Raw genomic sequence first — 9,791 nt, 5'->3', positions numbered from 1 at the left:
TGATTCTAAAAAAAGCAAAGAGGAGGTGTCAGCCTCCACGGTGAATCTGAGTAGAACAGCTGCTCAGGTTTCCAGTAAGAGGCATGACGACAGGGGAGTGGCGCAGCGGGTGTGTCGGCTGGCACCCTGTGCTCAGATTGTATTATAATGAGAATGTTTGTCCCGCTGGCACAGTGCCATGGCAAGTGCTTCTGCTTCTGGATCTGTAAGCTGAAAATGACCCAGAACTGCAACACTTTTAAAAACTTTATATTGATTTTCACTTTAATGCAATCTATTAGTAAAATAGATTCTTTTGAATGTTACATGCACTCTGTTTGAGGTTTTGAAAAAAAGCTTTTCAATTTATGGAGACTCTGTAAGAGGATCCCAAAAAATGCAAAGGTTCCCTCCAAACTGCCATCATTGGGTTCTAAAATGATGAGCTGCTTAAAAAAGGGTAATATATTTTACAGGTTGCTGTGAATGTATGTGTAATCTTCTTCAGAGTGTTGCTCACTGCTTCAGCGTTAATTTCCTGACATTTTTAATCTGGGGCTATGCATCTGATTTTCTGCTCATACAATGTGCTTCAAATGCAGGACTTTTTATATAAAGGCTGTTTATATTTTAACATGAAATGCATCTCACTGCTTGCATTGCACGTTTGGTTATGACAAAAAATGTTGTAATGATATTTATCATATTTAAAATTTTCAGTGTGTTTCCAAGAAAAGTTCTCATTATTTCCCCATTTAACTGTGTAGAAAAGACTTATGCAAACTGGTATTATTTTCTGGAATATTTGTTGGATGGAGGTTTCACAACTGTTGCTTTATTATCTGTTTCATATACAACCAACACAAAATATATGGCTAAATAATATGCTATATATATATATATATATATATATATATATATATATATATATATATATATATATATATATATATATATAAATTGTATTTATTTGGTTACGTTAGCTGTTATAAATGACCAGCATTGTGAAACCCAAAATGTACAGTGTGACCTGTGGAGCATTATTTCCCACCTAGAGACTAATACAGGCTAAACATAGAGAAGATGTGTGAGCAATTTCTAGATCATGATATTACAGAGGATGGAATCTAATGGCTCTATTTTAGTGAAGTGTTTACAGCAACACAAACAAAATACAAACACAAAATGCCCACCTATTTTATATATATATATCTTTGTCCAAAAATAACAGTCACCTCATTGCTATAACTGTACACAACATCACAAGTGAACCTCAACATACTTTTATTCCCAGCACCATAAACCATAAAAAGCCTTTTACAGTGCTCATCATGGTGTAACAAGGAGGACCATTTTGAAAAACATGTAAAGTTTTTTGGGGCCAAACATGCATATGTCCATTCTTTGCACTTCTCTTTTAGTACTTTAGCAGATGACAGCTGCACAATGTTTTTGATAGACTACTTGATTGATGACTTGCTTCATCATCTCACTGTAATGAACGTGCAACATAAATTTCCTGTCACACTGCATACAATGAGTGCCACAGCTTTCAAAACAACAGTAAAATACTCGTCATATTGCTTCATGAAGAAAATATTTCCACAATAGGAAAAATGGTTGTGTTGTGCTCTCTCTCTCTTTCTCTCTCCCTCTCTCTCTCTCTCTCTCTCTCTCTCTCTCTCTCTCTCTCTCTCTCTCTCTCTCTCTCTCTGTTTCTTTTTTCTCTTTTTCCCTGCTTTTTTTTGCCCTCAAGCTGTGATTCCTGGCAGTACACAGGATTCCACAACAGGTATTCCAGTAAAGGCTGGACTGCATTGTTCAGGGTTATAGTTATAGTAAAGCCTAATTTGATAACAATTAAGACTAATGCCTTTAGACTTTGATTATTTGTTTTATCAGAACTTTCCAAGAATGTTACATAAGTAACACTAATTTTACAGTAATTTTTTTCTATTGTAACTCTAATCCCTTCTACTATCTGTGTGTGTGTGTGGGTGTGTGTGTGTGTGTGTGTGTGTGTGTGTGTGTGTGTGTGTGTGTTTGGCAGTGGAGGGAAAGTGTTTCTGAAGATCAACAAATTCTGCAGAGAGCCTGTGTCTGCATCGTAGTGTAATACAAAATTTTAAAATTCAGCTCCAGCTAACTGTTTTCATATAAAAAAGAAACATGCATTAGAAATTGAGAAACAAATTCAGCCATTGTTGTCACAGAAGTAATGCCTGGAAATTGTATTTTCTTTACATATCCTAAGCTGGGTCAAAGTGCATGCAAAGGGCTCAATGGTCACATACAATAGTGCATGATTTTGAATGCTGTTTCTTACTTAGTTTGCACGTGATCAATTTGCACTAATCTCATTTTTTGTATTTAATCAGTATGTAAAAAAAAGGTTATATCCATATTAAATGATTGTTACAGATAAAAGCTATCATTTTCAATCCAATCCAATTAGATTTCATTGCAAGACATTTGATTGACATGTTGCTTATATCAAGATTTATTTTTACTGTTTATTTCTACAAAGAAGTAAAATTAAATAGCATTCTTATAATAGGATAAATATTGCATGTATGGAGTTTCATGGAGTGTGATGTTTTTTTTTAGGTACATGTGTTCCTCTCATCTTTAAAAAAGGTGGGTTGGTGACCTTTAATTACACTAGGTATAAATAAGTGTGTGAAGGAGTGTGCAAATGCATAGACACCCAATACACCCATTCGGGGTGTTGTTTGGTTCTGGATCCACCATGACATGCTTTATTAATTTGGCTTTTATCTTTGCAGTGTCACCTCTTTTCTAAAAGTGTTACTTTTTTTTTATTCTGAAGGAAGTTTACTATGGAAAAACAGGTCATTATTAAATTCACTTATGCACTTGTATAGCACTTTTATCAATAGACATTCTTAGAATAGATCTTTACAGAAATCACAAAATAGATTTATATTTTGGTCTGTTCTCAACAAGCCATAGGCAAAGGAAAAAAACTCAGATGGCATTAAGAAGCAACCTATAGAGGAAAAGGACTAAAAAAAAAAACAACCCACTCTCTCTATGGTGACACTGGAAAGTGGGATTATAAATCATTACAATATAATATTGTAGAAAAGGAAAGTCTAGGAGTATGTTGATAAAATGTGAGCGTATTGTAAACAAGCTTCCTGAAACTAACACAGGATAGTCTGCAAAGGCAAAAGCAGTTCTTTGGTGCAAATGTACAGTATCCACATAAGATTGTTTACTGAAAGTTGAGGCTTAACCAGACATTTTTGGGGGGAGTGTATTCTTTGGGGTATTCTTTTGTATTCATCCACAGCAACAGTAGGTGCAGATGCTTCATGCAGAAGTGAAAACTATAAAAGTTTCCTCTTAATGTTATGTAAGTAAGGAAAAAAAACACATATAAACACTTTCTTTGTGTGTGTGTGTGTGTGTGTGTGTGTGTGTGTGTGTGTGTGTGTTTGTGTGTTTGCCCACATGCTTGCTTTGTACATGCTTCAGAAATGTGCTGGACCTCGTTTAGCTGAGTTTTTTTTTTCGGACACAAAATTGGATTAACTGTGAACAGAAGAGATAGAGAAATATTGACTCCTTCTCGGAAAGCAGAGAAGGGATGATGCCTTTCCAATAACCATAAACCCTAGGGCTGAAAATAGACCATACAATTGTATATATCACACGTGAGCACTTGCAGACAGAGGATGGTGCTGTTCCACTTTCTGTGTCCATCAGGTAATTTTATATCAACCCTCTCGCAGTAATCCCCATGATCAAAAGCAAATATGATAATTACTGATGAATGGTTGTACTCATCATGGTATAAACTGCGTGACTGACTATTTTTAAATGTGACGTTGAGTACAGTGTCAGGAATCTTCTGTATGCACACACTCTATGTTTGGCAAACACATGACAAAGCAATCACATGCTATTCCAGTAAAGAACGTTTAATAGGTGTCCTATATGTGAGACATCGGCTCTCTTAGTGTTTATCTCACACTGTGTCTCACTTCTCAGTCACTCTACAGCCATTAACCAGATCTATGTTTTCCGGTAGAACCCTGAGGCAATACAAGCAGTCACCTGCATAATGAAAACCTTTTTTCTCCCAGACTGGAGCATAGACAAGAGCCTGTTGCTACTGTTAGACACCTGCTGTTCATCAGTAATGCTGTCATCTGTGCTTACCGTAAATGAATAGCTAGCCTTCTGTCATGGACAAATAAACATTTTTACACTTTTTGTATAAACCAACAAGCAAATGTTAAATTATTGTCATGCTTTTGACTGTATTGTAGTGGTCAAACCTTTTATTAATACAAAAAGAAGTGACTTCATAAAAGTAAGACCTGTCATCTACCAGGACTTGCAGAGCCTTTACTGTTTAAATTTTTTTTTCTCTTTATTGGTTCCGAGCAGGAAGTCAATCTCCAAGGACATTGGCAGTGCCAAACTGGGCTTTGTTTTGCAGACAGGTTTACGGTCAGGATTGTCTCTCAGCACAGAACCATGTGACTATTATTTCACTATGCAAATATTTGTATTTATACTGTATGCTTACATTAAACTTTTTCATAACACTGCCTATTTTACTGGAATAAGCATTTGGCTCAGCTCTGGGGTTACTAAAGGTCATTCATGTAGACCTTTTTTTTTAAAAATAGACTTTGGTGCAAAATGTGTGTATATATTTATATACTCTGTGTTTGTGTGTGTATGTGTATATATATATATATATATATATATATATATATATATATATATATATATATATATATATATATATATATATATATATATATATATATATATATATATATATATATATATATATATATATATATATATATATAATTTAAATGATTATCCCTTCAATCGGGTTTATTGTGATAGTGTATAATTTATTACAAACAGTTGGTTTGTAATGTGATTTTTAAGCATTGTTATTTTAAAACTAGGTCACACTAGGACAAGTGTCATGTTCTTAATTTGATGACTTAAAATTCATACAAAGTTAAATTTGTTGAAGTTTATTCATTGTTAATATTCTATATAACAGATCTACACATTAATCTTGCATATGTTATTAGTTTGTGTTTCTGATCTACACTGATGATAATCTTATTATATTTCTATATAATTTATATATTTTATATATCTCCACTTTCTGCATACACACTTATGTTCTCCATACCACACACACACACACAATAAATAGCTTAAAAAAGATTTAATGATTTTTATTTTGTCTTTCAGGTTGTATTATTTCCACACAGTCTCCTTCAAGCTGTAACATGATGTAATGAAAGTGTCTCTCATCTTTGCAGCAAATGTTCCTTTCCTGTTTACACTCACCTTTCTCATGGTTTCTTTGTCTTTTTTCCTTTATCTTAAATTAGGTCTTACCCTGTGTCTCTTCTGTCCCCATCTCCTCTCCTCACCATTTTAATCTGTTTCTGTGTTTTCTACCCCTTGCTGTCAAAGACGTCCTTGTACCTCCATTGATCCCCTTCCCCCTTTTCCTCCTCTTCTCCCTCTGTTTTGCTATGTGGGAAAGTCACATGGTTTCCGTGAAGTCGTGCACCATAAAGCACTGAATATGGGGGATTGGTGGGGGTCTCACTCGCAGCTTTGCTTTTGAATTCAACACTAGTAACCTCTCAACTTGTTCCCATGTTGCAGTGCCTAAAGCAAGACTGCTCTATCTGTTTCTGCAGTATTTGCAGCAGGATTACATTCTAAACAAAGTGCAGCACAAAAACTGTACCTATAAAATGTATAGCCAGTATAGCCTAGGGAAGCAGCATGCATTATAATATCTCTGGCAATTGAAGATATACTGCTGTTTTTGAATATCTCTCTGTCTGATGCATGACATTTAAATAGTGCATATAATGGTTAATATTGAATGTTATCACCATCTGAATGTCTGAATGTTTCGTTGATGTACAAAATGTTTATATCTTTAAGCGGAAAGAGCAAGACATATTTCTGTTTATAAAAATGTATGTGCATTTTAATTGAACATTTACTTTCCAAAACACAAATGCATAATTATGTGTTATTCATTCTTTCCCGTTAAGAAATGTAATTTATAAAATGTTATATTTTATAATTTTATATAGTTTTAAAATCGGATCTTACCCTATATTGATTATACAGAATCAATTATTGCCAAACCAATGCCCTACTGTAATGTTTCTGTATAACCCAGGCATTGTTTTTAATTAAAAAAAAAAATTATGTATGTCTACTCCGGAGTGTAACATCAAATCAAATCAAAATCAAAATCAAATCAAATTTTATTCATCACATACACATACATACAGGGTACGACATGCAGTGAATTGCTTTATACGATGGTCCGGCATGAGGGAATAGGATGGGGAAAAAGAAAAGAAGCAGATAAATAAAGTATAAAGTATAAAAAAACTATATGAAATAAAATATAAGAATATAAGATATAAAAGATATATAAAGATATATGTATGTGAAACAAAGAGAAAAATATATATACAAAAAAAAATGTTTATGGCAGTAGACAGTGAAACAGTAAACAATGTGTAACAAAGTGTAAACAATAGACAATTTTTGTGGTGGGTTGTCCATGAAAATAATCTATTGTTTAAGCACTAAAACCCCACAATCATCACTGTATTAACACAATGTTTAAGAGCTGTGCATGCTTTTGCAAAGAAAAAAAAAAACATTACCAAAGGTGTTTGGAAGTGGATATTTATGGATACATATAACATAATTTACATTTCATTTGCATTTACACAATTAGGCAGAAACGTTAAGAGTAACAAACATAAGTGCTTAATAGTCTCTGCTGAAAACACAACCTTACACTATAAAGCAAACCCCCTGTTAGAAAGAAGCTTGCATAAATTGCAGGTCAAATTTTCTTTTCCATTTATATTGCTAAAGAAAACTAATCTGATTAAAGGTGTTCATAATGAACTTTCAACCACGTTTCTGGGTTTGGTTTCATTCTTACTTTTTTCTTTTGAACAGCATGAGTTTCATGACAAAAGAGTTATAGTCAGTCTGGCAGATGCTGATGCTGTATGAAGGAATGTGGCTGAAAGTACTACTGGTTCCTGGAATGCCTCTGGCTTTATCTGCATTGGCTTTAATGCGATTACCTCAGCTCAGGCCCACAAAGAGGGATTCCTGGAACTCCAGAGGGGCCTTTGTTATGACAGGTTTACAAAGTTACACCTGACTGTAATATTTAGTTTTATGGTAGTTACTTATTCATACACATAGAGAACTTGCAATGACACACATGCTCTCTGATAAAGTCAGAAATCTGACTTATTTAAGACATTGATTCATTTACAAATGAAACTTGCATAGCTATAAATGTTAAAGTAGGGAATATAAGGAAAATGAGTCTTAATTTTTTTACACTTCCAAAGACCAAAGTTTTTGTAGATACAAAAAAAAGGGGCCATCTGCAAAGACCATCTCAGTCAGGTTTCCTAAGGACTTACCAGAGAGTCAGGCTCTCAACTCTTTTCCACAGCTGAAGCCTTTGCCTGAGGGAGGAATTCACCATACTTTGCACTGCAAGGAAGCCATGAGTCATGCTTATTTGGCTTGAACTGGATGGGTGGCTTTTCCTCTCAACATTCTCATTCTCAGCAGATCTCTCATTATTTTAGGCAGAGCAGCAGAAATAATGTTGCCATGGGGACAAATGTTATTTGTATTTATTGCTTCTAATTTAATTCCAAAACCTCTTTGTAGAGGCCAAAGGAGTACTTTAAATAAACAGCAAGTATTGGGAATGAACCTCAATGAACATGTAAAGTGGTGGCCCGCAATTAACACAAACTTCAAATTACATTCCAGAATTGTTAATCAAACAATCACACAGTAAATCTTACGCAGTAAAAAGTTTCCTGTAAAATTGATGTATTTTGAAATAAAGCAGAAACAACATTAATTTGTGCATTTAACACTAGCAATAATTTCCAACATACACATAAAAATAACTAAATAATTTTCCTTCAAGAGGATGAATGAGTCGAACACTACATCATAATATGATTCAAAAGATGGTGTGATTCAGATATCCTCTTTCTTTGCTTTATACCCTCTTTAATCTGGTTTATAGTAAACTGCAGATTTTCATTCATAAACAGTTTTACAGTTTAAGGCAGTGGCTTAACAGCCTCCCCTAAATACCAGCCATGTTTGTATTGAGATAATATAGATATTAGCACGTGAACAGTTGAAGAAATATTAGCAGCATATACATAGAAAGAGCTATGCATTATGCCATGTATAGTTTCATTGACATCATCCTAATGAGAAGAGCTAAGGGAGGAGTGTGGTCAACCACAAGGGGAGGTGTAAGGTGACCCAGTGCTAGTCACATAGCCTAGCCTGAAGCTGGTAATCAAGCTGTACAGGACATGTCTTGCTCAAGGCACTTTGTGGTAAGAAGGAAAAGGGCTTCCTGACAGTGAGCATGAGTCACCTTCTCAGTGTCTGCATGCAATTCCTTGAATGGTTGAATTGAGCAATGACTGGTTAGAACAGCTCCCACATGTGATAATTGCCCCCCATTCTTCCAAAACTACACTTACACACACACACACACACATACGCACGCACGCACGCATGCACGCACACGCACACACAGACACATATCCCATTTACAATGTAACAGCTGATTAATATAGGCAATATATAGTAAATGTCGTTTCATTTGACAAATGTAAAGACATCTTATTAAAGTTACATCACACAATTAGCAGTGGCTAACAATTCTGTTACAAAGTTTAATAAAAAAACTAATTGTAAAAACACTGTTTAGCATCCATTTCTTTTTTCACTGTAAATCTGCACCATATGTGTAGAAACAAAATATCCTCATGCATTCCTTATATACTTTATATTTGGTATTTAATAGTGTTGCTGAGCTAAACTGGTATGTTTTGTTCTTTCTTTTTGCATGTGCCCTGTATCTGATTTTATATTTGATTAAATGAAATGCAATATATGGACACTGTAAACTGTGTGTACTATTAAAACGTTATTTATACTAAATTTGGTTCAGCCCAGCCAATGGCATTCTCAATCAACTATTCCAGCTCTTTGACCTCAGAGTAAACATGTACCGTCCTTCCCGAAAATAGTGTCTCAATCCAGTAATGATCTATGACCCCTCACTCAATTTCAACAAGACACAGCATTTATTTAGAGCTGTATCTCCAAGATTGAGCAATCAGTAATATAATAACAAACAATGCATAGTGCTTACTGAAAATGGAACCACAGTCATGTACAACTTTCAGCCACAAGGGTAAAAGACAAAAAAAAATGAGTCAAGTCGTGATTTTTTACTGAACAGTGCATGACATAATTAGTGTGTGTGTGTGTGTGTGTGTGTGTGTGTGTGTGTGTGTGTGTGTGTGTGTGTGAGTGTGTGAGTGAGTGTGTGTAGGTTAAAGTAGTGAGTGTGTGTAGGTTAAAGTAGGTTAAAGCACAGTTTATGGTATGAAGTATAAAGCATTTGTTAAGGCAACTAGTCACGTCTAATTTAAAATATAGAATAAAAATATGATAACATTTTCAGCATTTTTCTAAATTTTGAGTTGTTTGGTTGCAATAAGAACGTATCAGTACATTTAACCAACCAAAAATGGATGGGTGAAAAAATTACATGCATCCACCTCAAAGTTTAATGTGTTGTGCTTATCTGCTCACCACGGTTGTAACAAAAAAATCACGTGAGACCCCTTAGCTTTTCCTGCATGCACTAATTTTATTAATCTGTGATTACTGCAGCATGTATT

This window comes from Silurus meridionalis, chromosome 7, assembly GCF_014805685.1.
Source record: "Silurus meridionalis isolate SWU-2019-XX chromosome 7, ASM1480568v1, whole genome shotgun sequence".
Lineage (NCBI taxonomy): Eukaryota > Metazoa > Chordata > Actinopteri > Siluriformes > Siluridae > Silurus > Silurus meridionalis.
The sequence above is the reverse complement of the archived record's forward strand: the minus strand, read 5'-3'. Positions refer to the sequence as shown.